This window comes from Mytilus californianus, unplaced genomic scaffold, assembly GCF_021869535.1.
Source record: "Mytilus californianus isolate M0D057914Y unplaced genomic scaffold, xbMytCali1.0.p SCAF_2, whole genome shotgun sequence".
Taxonomy (NCBI): Eukaryota; Metazoa; Mollusca; class Bivalvia; order Mytilida; family Mytilidae; genus Mytilus; species Mytilus californianus.
In genome coordinates, this window is record NW_026262668.1 from 79,947,104 (window position 1) to 79,961,725 (window position 14,622).

Genomic DNA, 14,622 nt, shown 5'->3' on the forward strand with positions numbered 1-14,622 from the left:
AATTAATTCACATGTATACATTTAAAATTCAACAATTTAATATTTGTTATCTGAATGGTAATTATTCATTGGATTAAAAAGGCATCGATACTTTAGAAATTAATGACATGAACATATACTTTATCAGTATTTCTCCACTGTTGAAATCTTGGTGTCAACGTTTTATAAAATAATTTAATATAAATTTATAGACAGGACTTGTCACAACTGTTACTAAATTTTATCATTTTAAAATGTCGTCATTCACCTTAAAGCTACCTAATTTAAGGCAAACCTTTAAATAGACTTCTTCACAAGGGATATGGTTATATAATACTGTTGTCAAGTCATTAAAGATTACAGTTTTTAGAATTTATATTGATTCACTCATAGGGTCTTTGCATAGGAAATAAACACATTCATTCTAAAACCAGTTGTTGGCATGATACGGTTATGTTCTTCTCGTATAATTTATGATGGCATGATACTAAACCCATAACGAGAGGGATTGTGGTTGATTTTCATATGATGAAGACATAATATTTCAATTAGTTTAATTGAAGTCTGGAGCTAGCATGTGAATAACAGCTAGTAGTCCTTTGTTAATTTGTGTTTATCATTATCATTTTGCTTAGTTCCTTCTGTTACCTATTCTAACATTGGACTCGGACTTCTTTTGAACTAGTTGTCCTGTGCATTCTGCTGTGTGTTTGTTTATTCCACATTGGCTAGAGGTGTAGGGGAGGGTAGAGATCTCACAAAACATGTTTAACCCCGCCGCATTGTTGCGCCTGTCCCAAGTCATATCAGAAAGCTATATAGTCTTTGTTAGTTTTGTGTTTTTTTTTTTTATAATTTTGGTTCATTTGTATGTTTTGGAGTTGAGTGTGGCGTCCATTTCGCTGAACTATTTAGGGGCAAGCTGAAGCCCGCCTCCGGGTGCGAGATTTTCTCGCTTCGTTGAATACCCACTGGTGGCCTTGTGTTGTTTTCTGCTCTTTGGTCGGGTTGTTGTCTCTTTTACCCATTCCCCGTTTTAATTATCTATTCTAGGAATAAGAAAAACAAATGATTAAAAAGTATATATATATTTGCAAACCGACGCGGCGTTCTTGTGATAAAAGTGATATCACGTAGGTATTTCATGGGAAATATGTGCCATCGATGCCTCATTGTTTGCCATCCAAACAAAACTAAATGAAGATTGTTAGTAATAGTATACGTCCGATCATCAATCCACTTAACCCTCTTACTGCGGCAGGGACATATATGTCTTCCCCTGGCTTACTGCGGGAAGGACATATATGTCCTTTGTGGAAAAAAAATCGATTATTTTTTCACTTTTTAATATTTCTAAAAAAAACCTTTCCTTCATTTATTGAATACATTTTATATATTTTATTCATTATGTGGTTGTTATTTTTGTTGTTGTTTTCTTTTTATCCATCTTTTTCATAAAACGTCATCATTACGTCAAATATTATTTGACGTCATTTTATGTCGTAATTGAGTTGAAGGCAAAATAGCGCGGCTATCAAATTTTAGAATGAACCTTTTAAATGCTTCGTATTGATAAGATAACATACAATCAGAAAACAAAATCAACATGAACAAATAATCATTGAAAAGTACAAACAAAAATATTTGCTATTTGGTTTTATAAATATTTCAAACAAATGTCCTCAACTCTTTTAGATTGGGAGGGACACTGATATATACTAAGTGTTGAACTTAGTGCTTGTCTTGGTTTTTTTACTTGTTTGAAAAAAAATGAATTAAACAACGAAAAAGTCTACGGTGGTATATAGATAAATAAGTCTACAATTAATTTATTGATACGAATTGTTAAATTGGCATAAAAAAAGCATTCAGTATTCTGAATATTTTTTTTATGTTTTATTAGCAATTATAGGCTTTAGTTTATGTGCAAAAATGAATAGATACTATGCAGTTATTCGAAACACGTTAGTAGCAGGAATCAGCCAAACAATGAGAAAACCCATTATACCGTATAGTCAGCTAAACAAGAAGGCCCCGACATGAAAAAATGTAAAACAATTCTTACATGAAAACTAACGGCATAATTTATAACAATACAATTTATGAAAAACATTTGACAGGCATGAACCAACGACAACCACTGAATTACAGGCTCCGACTCCTGACTTGGGACGTGAACAAAAGAGTGTGCTATCTTTAAAAACGGCAAATTTTGAAATTCCTTCACATTTATTCAATGAAGTAACACCTTACGATGTTTAAATTTTAGACAAGTATAATTTTTTACTCATATCATGCTGATACTGAATACGATGCTTCAAACAAAGATCTACATTTTCCTTATACTTCATGTGTTAAATATATTGAGTGTAAAATGCCAAGTTGGGGAAAAATATAAAAGAAAGATGTAATAAAAGATCTTTTCTAAATATGTGTAAATATTGCATTGATGTACACATATAAATTAACACATACGGTATTGTTTTGGAATAAGTTTTCGTGAGTTATATTTCCCCATTTAGCTATATAAATTCTGAAGGGCCCTCTTATTATTTATTCTGTAAATATATATATATAATGATAGTTACAAATAGTATAAATATACCATCGAACAGTATTAATCAAAGAAATTAAGCAGTTATTAACGAAAATATTAGAACCGAACCTAAAAACCAAGAAACAGAAAAAAAAAACAAACATGTAAATATATAGCTAGTAGTAGCAGTCAGGAGTCGGAGCCTGTAATTCAGTGGTTGTCGTTGGTTCATGCCTGTCAAATGTTTTTTCATAAATTGCATTGTTATAAATTATGCCGTTAGTTTTCATGTTAGAATTGTTTTACATTTTTTTCATGTCAGGGCCTTCTTGTTTAGTTGAATATAAGGTATAATGGCTTTTCTCATTGTTTGGCTGATTCCTAGAGAGTCATTTAAAAACTTTTATAAATTATTAAATATTATATCAATTTGAGCACATTAAATCTAATAACACAGCACTGTTAAACTCAGATTGTATTGTAAAACTTGCTCATCGTTTGACTTAAAAGCTTACCTATATAGATATAAGAAGATGTGGTATGAGTGCCAATGAGACAACTCTCCATCCAAGTCAAAATTTATAAAAGTAAACCATTATAGGTCACAGTACGGTCTTCAACACGGAGCCTTGGCTCACACCGAACAGTAAGCTATAAAGGGCCCCAAAAATTACTAGTGTAAAACCATTCAAACGGGAAAACCAACGGTCTAATCTGTATAAAAAACGAGAAACACTTATGAACCATATCAACAAACGACAACTACTGAACATCAGATTCCTGACTTAGGACAGGTGCAAACAAATGCAGCGGGTTTAAACGTTTTTAAAATGGTACCAAACCTTCACCCTTTTTCTCAAACAATAGTGTAACATTACAACATAGAAAGACACATTATAAAATATAAACTGAAATAGCTTAACTCAATCAAAGGACATATTAACACCATTGAACATACACTGAACAAATAAATTTGACCTATGATACAATGTAAATACAAAATAAATAAACTAAGGGAAGAATAATAAAATTAACATGTTATATCGGTATAAAATGTTAAACAATTAAAGAAAAACAATACGCTCGAACAAAAATATCAACTTTAAACACAGGTAAATGAAAATAATTATGTTGTTAGGTATACGTGTACAGTTCCAATAGAGAAAGGAAATATTTTTACAAAATAAATAATTTTGATGTTCATAGTACGAAGTGAAAATTTATAGTAATACCAAACACTTATCAAAGCTGGTATATAGACCAGATATAACCCTGAATATCATTAAATAACAAAAAAGCAATGCTTTGATATTTCATATGAGCGATCACTTCTCACAAAAATAAGAATAAGTGCACAATCACTTGCTATTGAAACGGGGTGATACAGTTTACCAAAAACTTTAGCAACTGAAAGTTTCTGCAAATTTTGCGGAGATAAAGCAGAATATGGTGTGCACTTCCTTTTATAATGTCCCCTATACAAAAACCTTCGGGAGGATTTAAGTTTTCAAAAATTGGTTAAAGATGATGTTATGAAATCAGTAACATTTAAGGAATGACTGTAATATGTTTTCTGTCTATGAAGAAATAACATCAAAAATGTGAAACACACCGAATAACCAGCGTAGCGGGTTATTTCAAAGTGTGCACCACATTTTTCATGTTATTTCGAATAGACAGAAAACATATTAGTCATAACTTATTATTTAATTCTAATTTCCATTTTAAGCCGGAGTAAATCACGTTGATGACATCACGGTCATCACGGTCACATGACAAAATTATGTCTATGAGCTGATAGACAAACATTGGCAGCCACTCAGGAGACGCGTTTCATCCAAATTTAAATTATATTTAGTTAATCAAAATAAGTTGGCTGATGCCAACCAAATTTGTAAAAATATGAGATAAGCCTTTGAATATAAAAAAGGAGATGTGGTATGCACCAAAGTTCAAATGAAGTGGATGTAAACAATTACAGGCAATCAAACGGCCTTCAACAATGAGAAAAACCCAATTTGAAGTTAAAAACTATGCTTAGTGTCAGTTAGGCTAGCATAAGTAATGGAAGTACCGTACAAAAAATAGACTTGTAGTTATATTTACAGCATATAAATAATTTTCTCTTATTATGCATTATGTTTTATTTACATTTTTGTCATGTATGTTGTACACTTGGATTACGCAATGTCATATTATATATATATATATGTGCTTTATCCAATAAAGTATTTGATTTTATTTAAGATAACCAACCGAAAATATGTAAAACTGACATGAAATTTTGTAAAGTATAGTGCTGTTTTGCCAAAACTGAACGTTTTCTTTCAATCACTGCAAAGTGCTTGATGTTAGCTAATTGAAAAGCGCGAAACTTAATTCCTAAGAACGTGACGTGAACACCATTATGACGTTATGTAATGTCAAATAAATAACGTTATTTTTTGAAAAAAATAAACATCTTGACTCTATATCTTAGTAATTCTTCAATTATTTAAGTTAACATGTTGTGATTCAAGACTGAATAACAATTTACTGTTTGTGGGATTTTTTACTGAAATTGTCCCGTTTCTGGACAATGTTTTGAAATTTCGATACGCACTAAGAGGGTTAAGTTTCATAACATTTCGCCTTCTATCAGTCGGAAAGCTGACCCCGGTTTGACCCCATTTCTTAAAGCAACAATGGAAGTCATGTGATTACCATATATGGGCATTTTTTTACCAAAAAAAGTGAAGCCCGTTTTTTGGAATTTGTAGTTTTTTGCATCAATTAAAACTAATTTGATTTTAAGTGAACATTCTTGAGTATATAAGAAATATATTGATCCACTCAATTATGAATTAAACTATTTTTTTCTCTCAAAATGTGTCTTCAAAGTCTAGGCGTTGACCAAAAAAATCGGTCACTGGAAATTAAAATCGCAATTTTCTTTCTTAACTTCTCGGGAAGCTATGCTGAATTTAAATTATGTTATTTAACATAACTTTGACTATGATATGTCAAATTTGTGCCACTTAATACGCTGTAATACGCAAATGTGCCACTTCGATGTGTCGATATTTCTGACGAAGCGGGGCCGATAGTAATTTACGAGTTACGTCCCTTTGTTTGACACTCTCATGATCAAACTATTATTATATTAAGCACCATATGCTGTTATTTACATGAGGATATTATTAACATAATTTTATTGAATATATTTTGATACTAAAGACATGTGCAAAAAAATTAGCGAAACACATTTTATCACTTTTCAGAACTCAGTATCAGTGAAATACTCAAATAGGCCCTATGTCAGTATGTGCCATAATATTATTATTCCAAGAGTTAATTTAATATTTATATTTTGGTAAGTATTTATACTGCTGTAACCAAATTATTTCAACACAGAAATAAATTTCTACTTTAATCATACAAGGGGTAGCCAAAATATTCATGAATAATGGATCAAGACAGGATTAAAATGATCAAATACAGGAACTCCTTTTCATTACTGATACCTGATCCTACCTTTTTCATTTAAACTTAAACGAGACCTGATGAAAGTATTCTGAATGTAAATTCTTCATTATTTGAAATAAAAGGAAATTAGTTTGCAATTCTTGTATGAACAAACTAAATATAACAATAAATTTTGTCTCACTGATTCCATGCAGATTCTAATGAATGGACTCAAATTATAAAAAAAAACAAAAAAACACTAAACCAATAAATAAATGGTTCTAATCATGAACTTGAAAATAGATAAGAACAAAAAAGACTGGGTCTAATATTTTTCTTCTTCTATTTAATTTTTTTTAACAATTATGCATTTTTATATTTATATAAAAGTATTTCAGAGCAGATTCTGAGTGCTAAGTCAACAATATTATGTTTTAGATCACAAGTCATAAGTAAGTCACACTTCATGTCAGTATGAACATGCTTTGAATAAGAGTGATTAAAATGCTAGTCTGAAAGAGATTGTTTTAAGTTTTAGGACAAGACTTTTTCATTTACCACAGGAATCGGAAATCCTATCAATAAAATTCTGTAAATAATAAAGTCGACTATCAATAGAGCTTCTCGTAGACGCTTCTCTACGAGAAGCTCTATCGATAGTCGACTTTATTATTTACAGAATTTTATTGATAGAATTTCCGATTCCTGTGCATTTACCTTTGGCAGTTTTGCAGGATTACTTCATCACAATTTTTTTTTATAATATTATAAACGATGAATGAGTTTTGGTTAAGGTTTTGTAAAGACAGTATATCCCCGAGGAACCAGTAATGACGCACCTAAGGTTGTTTTTTTCTCTGCATTTAATCCACCATTTAAAAGAATTAGAAAAACGGAATGGAATAAAAGATTGATAACTTATTAATATATTTCAGTCATTAAGCAGTTGATATTTGAAACGGTAACAGCAATAAAAATCATGTTTGCTAACATTACGAACGGACTGCCAACTAATGATGGGTACCAGTAATGACGCACTGTAAACAAACCAGTAAAAACCACTTACACGTACCTGATAATCGAAAAATTGCTTCAGTCTGGATTCTTTAAAGTTAACACTGTTAACAAATTCAATTTTATTAACAACTTTTGAGATTTTCATTCACTTTAATAATAGTAACACAAAAGCAATGTGAATTTAATATTAATTGTTTATATTGTTCCCTTGATTGATAAAAATAGAATGTTATAGCTATGGGTTCTCTTACTTATTCCTCTGTTGAGGTACTGTGACAAGGACATAAAAAAGTGTCATGCCTCCTAAGCACGGTTTTGTCACAACAATATTTCAGATGTACCCAATGACCACAATTTTCGAGTGTACACTGTCCCCAATTGGCAAACACTATAAAATTACAGTTCCTTAGTTCTTGAGGTAGGCCAGTAAGTTTGCATACGCAGCAAGGTTCTTCATCTTCTATTACATCAGAGTCCATTGAATCATCAATACTTATGGGCCCTCCTCGCAAATTAAGTCCAGAAGTACCAGCACACGGCTCATCAACAACTGTTATTGTCTTTTTTGGAACTCTTTTTGACTTCACTTGTTTTGATGATTTTGAAGGTTTAGCTAACTGTTTTCCTTTCTCATTTGATTTACTTTTCTGACTTTTCTGACTTGGTTTTCTGCTTACATTCTCCTTATGTTCTTTAATTTTTTCAATTGTATCATTCTCTGTAATTGCCTTCCCACTTACAACTTTGCTCAGATAGCGTCTTTGTTTAGTTCTAGGTTTCTTTTTGAATAGGTTTTTCTCTCGATCTTCAAAAAAGGTGTCATTCTTCTCTGACACTGTTTTTTCTTGTGTTTCATTGATTGTTAAAGCATGTTCATTTTCTTCTACATTGTTTATGTTAATTTCAATTTCTTCAACAGGTACATCTATATCTTTCTCAATTGGTTCAATTTCATGTACAGGTTCTCTGTCTTCAGTTTCACATGTTTCTTCTATGGAATCTTCTTGAATGAACACTTGTGCTGGTGCAAAATTGGAACGATCAACCATGTGAGGATCATACGGGTAAATCCCAGTTTTTCTAAATGCACTTTGCAAATTGCTAGGTGAAAGTGCATGGAGATAACCCTTACAAGCCAGACCACATATATTATAACGTGTTATTGGTTGTGAACAGTTTTGCTGCATAAATTTGTGGCACTCATTATTAAAAATCCTTTCAAAAGGTCCAAAGCATCCTACATCCATAGGTTGAAGAATGTGGCTTGTATGTGCAGGTAAGACAAACAAAATAATATTTTCTTTTCTTGCCCATTCAATTAGTTCCAATGAAATATGGGATTTATGTCCACCAAAAAGAATTAGTACTGGAACATCAGATGTTCTGTGGGGTATGTATTTCAAAAGATGATTCTCCATGTATTTGCGGAAAATTTCTGTATTAGACCAGCCGCTTTCTGAAACATCACCGTCTGCACCTGTTGACTTATTTTCAAGAAGTTCTTGTCTCATCCTGTTACCAGGAAATACGAAGAACGGTGGCACACTGTGGCCTTGTGCATTTCCACACCCTAAGACTGTGACCAAGTGTTTGTCCCCTGAAGTAATAGCTGGTGGTGTAGATCCTGTAGCTGCAATAACATATGGAGACTTATGGTTAGTGCATATTCCTTTTTCATCAACATTGTAAATTCTTTCTGGTTTATCAAACAGATCATATTTTTCCAAAATTTTGTGAAGTTCAGAGTAATAGTTCTGCACATTGACCTCAGATGTAGCTTTTGCACGCTGCATTTCAAGACTTCTTGGTTTAATGATTTTTAAATCTGGCCAACGAGCCATGAAGTTTTTATACCACTTTGTTGATAATGGATGTTCACTGTCCCTTAATCCTTTGTAAATGGCATAATTTGTTGCAATATCTATTACTTCTGACCTGCTGTAACCATATCCCACTCTAGCCATGAGCTTCAAGTGATTAACAAGATCTGCTTCATCTTCTTCATTAAATAAAGGTGCTGGTCTGGACTTGACAGCTTCAGGATTTACATAGCCACTCAGTCTATGTCGTAGAGTAGCTTCAGGTACTTCATATGTACGTGCCGCTGTCCGGATAGGAATGCCTTGTTCTTTTACTATCTGATATGCATTATTCAATTGTGATGGTGAATATTTTCTGTACGCTTTAGTAAATTTCTGAAAATAAAAAAAAAATAAAAATTATTTTTTTAATCTCAATTTAATTGTTACCTATAATTTTATTCAAATTTAATATATAATTGTTCAAAATTTATGAAAGTGATATATCTTCAAATATATTTGACAATAAAAAGTAATTTTATTAATAAAACAGCATTGGCAATAATACAATTATAAATGTATACTTCATACATCGAACGAAAAAAGTCGATAAACCGTAGAAAATTATATAAGCGACGATCATTTGTTCTACAGTGATTCCCGCTAAAATGTAAAAACACATCACATGACAGTCACGTGACTTGAAAAACACAAAATGAGGAAGCAGACGGCTACATACTTTTATTGACCAAAGTGGATATAGGACTGATAATCACTCGGGGAAAGGTAGGATGTTTTTGACCTTAATAAAATGGCGGAAATTACATTGTCTATAATATTTTAAGTAATAATTACCTTTCTGGGCGGAGTTTTAGGCATCTTCGTTGTAGTAAGACGACCTTCACCATAACGTTATGAACAGCAGATGTTGATGACGTCACGGCTTTTGTTTAGAAATATAAAACCGAAAACTAAATCGGTGCGTCATTTCTGGTCCGCGTCAAAACAGGTACCAGGACGATACGATTTCCTTACCTTGTTTTAGTTAAGTCAAACAATTCACTGACTTAAAAAGAATAATTAATCCAGTCAAATATTCAAAGCTGAACTCGCCATTGCTTTTTCAAACAAACACACTAAATGTGTGTACATTGTGTAAAGATACAAGTTGACATCGATGTGTAAGATAAAAAAAATACAAATTGTACAATGTCAAAAAATGTCTTTCGTTTGGAATTTAGTTCGAACGGGGTTACCTAAGGGGTGATAGAACGTTAGACTTGATTTTTGTTTTAACTTTGAGATACTTATTATTAATTTTTTATATAGTTTGTATATTATTATATAATTCTTTGTTTATCTGGAAAAAAAAGAAGAAAAAAGTAACAGACAATTTCGCATAATTCTTAAACGACGATCAAAGGCATTACGTTACTTTTAAAAGACGGACAATTTATAACATGGTTAAGTATCATTTTCTTTGATAATAAGAACCATGCTTGAAAAATCGAAAGAAATCTATTTCTGACCCTAATGGCAAGTAAGAAACAGAAAAAAGAAAAAATTCCAAATTGGCGCCAAATTATTTTTTCCGCGAAATTAACGCAATTTCAGAATGGCGGGTTTTAATATCAGTCCCATTGTTGTCTTAAGAAAGTAGCAACAACGGTCGTTTCTAAGGGCTTGCTTTCCGACTGTATAACCAGAATCAAAGATTGAGCCAAAAGAGGATGTTTTTTATAAAGGACTTTCCATTTATAGAATAACTAATCGAAGAATTCAAATAGAGAAAAATATTCAACGAGTGACCGAACAACACATTAATTCACGAATGCGCGTATTAGGAGATTTTACGGAATTCCCTTTTCCGCGCTTGCGCAATGAACTGGCCGTCAAAATCCGCCATACTTGTTATTGTTGTTGTCATGGGCGGGAAAAGATAAATAATGGAAAGAGAAAAAAAGTTGTCTCCGTATGCGTACGGGTTACCGGCTGAGGCAAGAATAAGATATAGTGAAAAGTTAACTTTCAACAAAGGAACCGAAACCCTCCCTGATCCATACACAGTTCCCAATTCTGAATGGGTGAACGACCCGAGTATGTGGCCTGAACTTGACTTCGGTCAAGTTTATCTGTACCTAATTGAAACTCCGGCCATGTTTAGCAAAAGTTCTATGAAAGCATATAAAAGCTTAGAAGCATATAGGTAGAGTCACTTATTTTTTTTCCGCGTTTCAACATTGAATGAGAGAACTACCATTTAATTTGAAAAGGGTATCTGGGCACCAGTTTAACAAAATGGGGAAGATCCTCATAAACGAGTGGCACTCGCATTTATGGGTATTAAAGTAAACCCCCTAACCAGAATCAATATTCAGTGGTAGAAATATAAACTTTGAATTTTATGGCATGTTCTGCCAAATGACAATGTTTTGCCCTAAGTAAAGACACCATAACAGAATCACATCATATGCTTGGGTCCCCTTTTTTCAACAACTATCCAGACTTACAAATGTAGTTTATTTGGCACCATCAGTGCATTTAAATCAAAACTAGCTACTTAAATAATAATCTTTAATTTTATCCAATAAAACTTGAATATTCTAACATTTTATATACATGAAAAAGAATTTTTGAGCATAAAATAAGTACATGTATCCCCTTCCACATTAGATGGTTGTTCTCAGGCTGTTTTTTTCTTACGATTTAAAATTATTAATTTTCAGTGTTGTATAAATTTACTCATTTTGTAAGCCCTATTTTTTGGCCTTCTATAGCTCAAATTGTATGATTCTGCTCATTGTAGACAGTTGTACTTTCACATAGATATAGAGTTTTTCACAACTTTTGGTGAATGTCTGTTTAGTAAGCTTTCAATCCACATCTCCTTATCTATTTACTGTTAAGTGATGCTATTGGTACAGTGAACAGCAAGATGATGTCTCTTTTACTGTAACTATGTGTAGAAATTCAAAATATAGTCCCATTAAGAGGATATGAATGATCATTAATCATCAATGCTTTTGAGCGCAGAAGGGTGGGGACAAGGGCGGCTGCCCTTCTATTTAGGGCAGGCGGGAACACTGATAATTGTTTGCACACCTTTTCACTTTATGCAGACTTTGACTTGTGTTCAACCTTCCAACTTAACTTTGTCCTAGCTTATTTTTTTAGTCTATAAATGTAGTTGATTTAAGATGAGGGATTATCATACCTGCTTCAACAAAAGATGAGTTAAAATGTCAAGTTTTTAATCAATTTGTCATATTATCATCGACTCGGACTCATATAATTTAGAAAATCATATTACATGTATTATTGTTTTGATTAACTAGCATAGACATTTCTGTCATTTTCATTGTTGAGTTTATGACCTTGGGGATGACCAGAACTCTTTACACACTAATATTTATCAAACCTGAGGGAGGATAACCTTAGGAATCATGTGTGCATAACATGGTATGTATATTATTATCCTATTTAGATTAGGGTGGGGATTGTTATCAACAAACAGACTAAATTAATGGCCTGAAGTTGGACATTTCTCATGGCATGCATGTGTACAAGCCATTTTCTTGAAAGTTAAGCAAGTCAGATGCAGTCTTGAATTTCAAAAAGTTTGGATTGCTGTTCCTGGTACGTGGGTTCGATTCCCACCCAAGGCTTACATTTACTATGTTACTTGTACCCATACTATATATTAATGCATGAAATTGTTCAGTTTTTTACATGTTAAAATTGTTAAAAATTTCCTCAAATTTAGTGTTTGACATCGTTTGTTATCTTTAAAAATCTGAATGTCATTTATTATTTACAAGAAAATATTTAAATATTTTTATACATGCATTTGATAAGATAATTAATGACATCATTTACATGATTTTTTTCCTATTCAGTATTTCAGTCAAATTAACTTTATCATAAATATGGGTACACATAACATTTTTGCTGGTGCAAATGGAGGAAACTGCCTTGTGCCTCCACCAGGAATATCAATCCAAAGTTGTGAAAAATATTTCTAGTAAATTAAATATATATAAATATATATATATATTATAAAGAAAATTATTTATGCATATTCAAAGTACATTTGAAAAAAAAAATTAAATTTAAGCTTACAAAACTATATTTTTGTCTGACTTTTCTACTGTTATTTTATATTTTCAAACTATTACTCAGAAGTATGTTTTCTTATTGTACTTATTCAGGTATGTTGAAAGTGGTCATGTAGACCAGATAAAGATTTATGACGTCAACGGAAGTCCTTTCTGTTTTTTGAAAGCTGATGTAATAGGGTCGATGAAAATCCGGGACAAACCACACCAACCTTGGGTCTGCCTAGCTAAAGATACAGCAGACATTTATTGTGCACATTGTACATGTCTAGCAGGGTATGGTTAATTTGGGTATAAATTTTATTCTAATGCAATTATTTTGTATCAATGGTTCTGATTGGATGACAATGAGTGTAAAATTCTCTATTTCCCTGTCTGTAACTAAGGAAACAGACATTTGGATACCGGAATGTATTGACATGTGATTTCTTCAATAATAATCCAAAAAAACTAACATTTTGCATTTAGAATAAAATTGAGAATGGAAATGGGGAATGTGTCAAAGAGACAACAACCCGACCATAGAACAGACAACAGCAGAAGGTCACCAACAGGTCTTCAATGCAGCGAGAAATTCCCGCATTCTTTTTATCAAGTTTTATTACATTCTGAAGCGGACAAGAAGTTAGAAAACGTCCGGTGTTTGCGTTTGATGCTGGAAGCATACCTATGATGTCACCTACTTTAGGCACCAAAGAAGATACATGTCACATCATTCGCGGAATTTTCGTTTAATGAATATTTTACACTGAAATAATGACTAAACTTGAATGACTTGTTTATTTTGCATTTGAATAAAGATAACTGTATTGTATTTGAAGCTTTGCGGACATCCATCCGCAGTTTTACTGTCGCAAATATCTTTTTACCAGCCTCAGCTACGCGTCACCAGGTAAAATATATTAGCGACAGTAAAACTACCGATGGACGTCCGCAAAGATTACAATACAATACAGTTATCTCTAAATTTTATTTTCGTCCTGAATATGCATGGAATATTTGCCACTGGACATTAAGGAACCAACAATCAATCAATCAATCAATTTTATTCATTTTGAAAAATTGCTCAACTTATTTTTTTAATGACCCACTTGGGCATTACTCCATTATGAATAATATTAAAACAAATGCAATTTAAATGGCTTACAATGTATCACAGTCAAATGTAGATCTTTGAAATATTCTTCATTTGCACATGAAATACAATCATTTTTATTGTTTTTAAGCATCATTACAGTACTTCAGGTCAGATATTTGTAACAAACATAAGAAATCATATTCCAAAATTTTTGTTTTACTTGAAATCAATGAGCAAAATATAAGCTCTTTCCAATTCAAATCATGTCCAGCTTTCATATGATCATGATGATATCATTTGTTTGGAAAGAGTTCAATATGGCACCCCCACGTAATAAACTGTAATACATTATTGTGTTCTTTTAGTATGGTGGGGGCCATATGGAACTCTTACCCTTTGTTTCATGATTTCTAGCCAAATTCATTCACATGGAATGGTAAAACACGGGTTACATTGGGACTGATGTTCCTAATGATATTTATAGTCATACAAATCAATATATAATGTATGCTTGTTACTGCTTTCTGTCTGACAAAAAGTCAAGATATCTTTCTTCAAACATAATATTCATTATATTAAATGAATTGGACCTTAATGTTGTTTTATTCTTAGACAATTTATAGCAATGCATATATATAGTATAGATGCCTTTCT

At 32.1% G+C, this 14,622-nt stretch overlaps 1 protein-coding gene across 1 annotated transcript in view; it reads left to right on the forward strand.

The window, feature by feature from the left end:
* The window catches only part of LOC127728339 (calcium channel flower-like), a 172,782-nt gene that overhangs the window by 48,426 nt on the left and 109,734 nt on the right, over nt 1–14,622 (forward strand). The gene's annotated exons all lie outside the window — the stretch shown is intronic.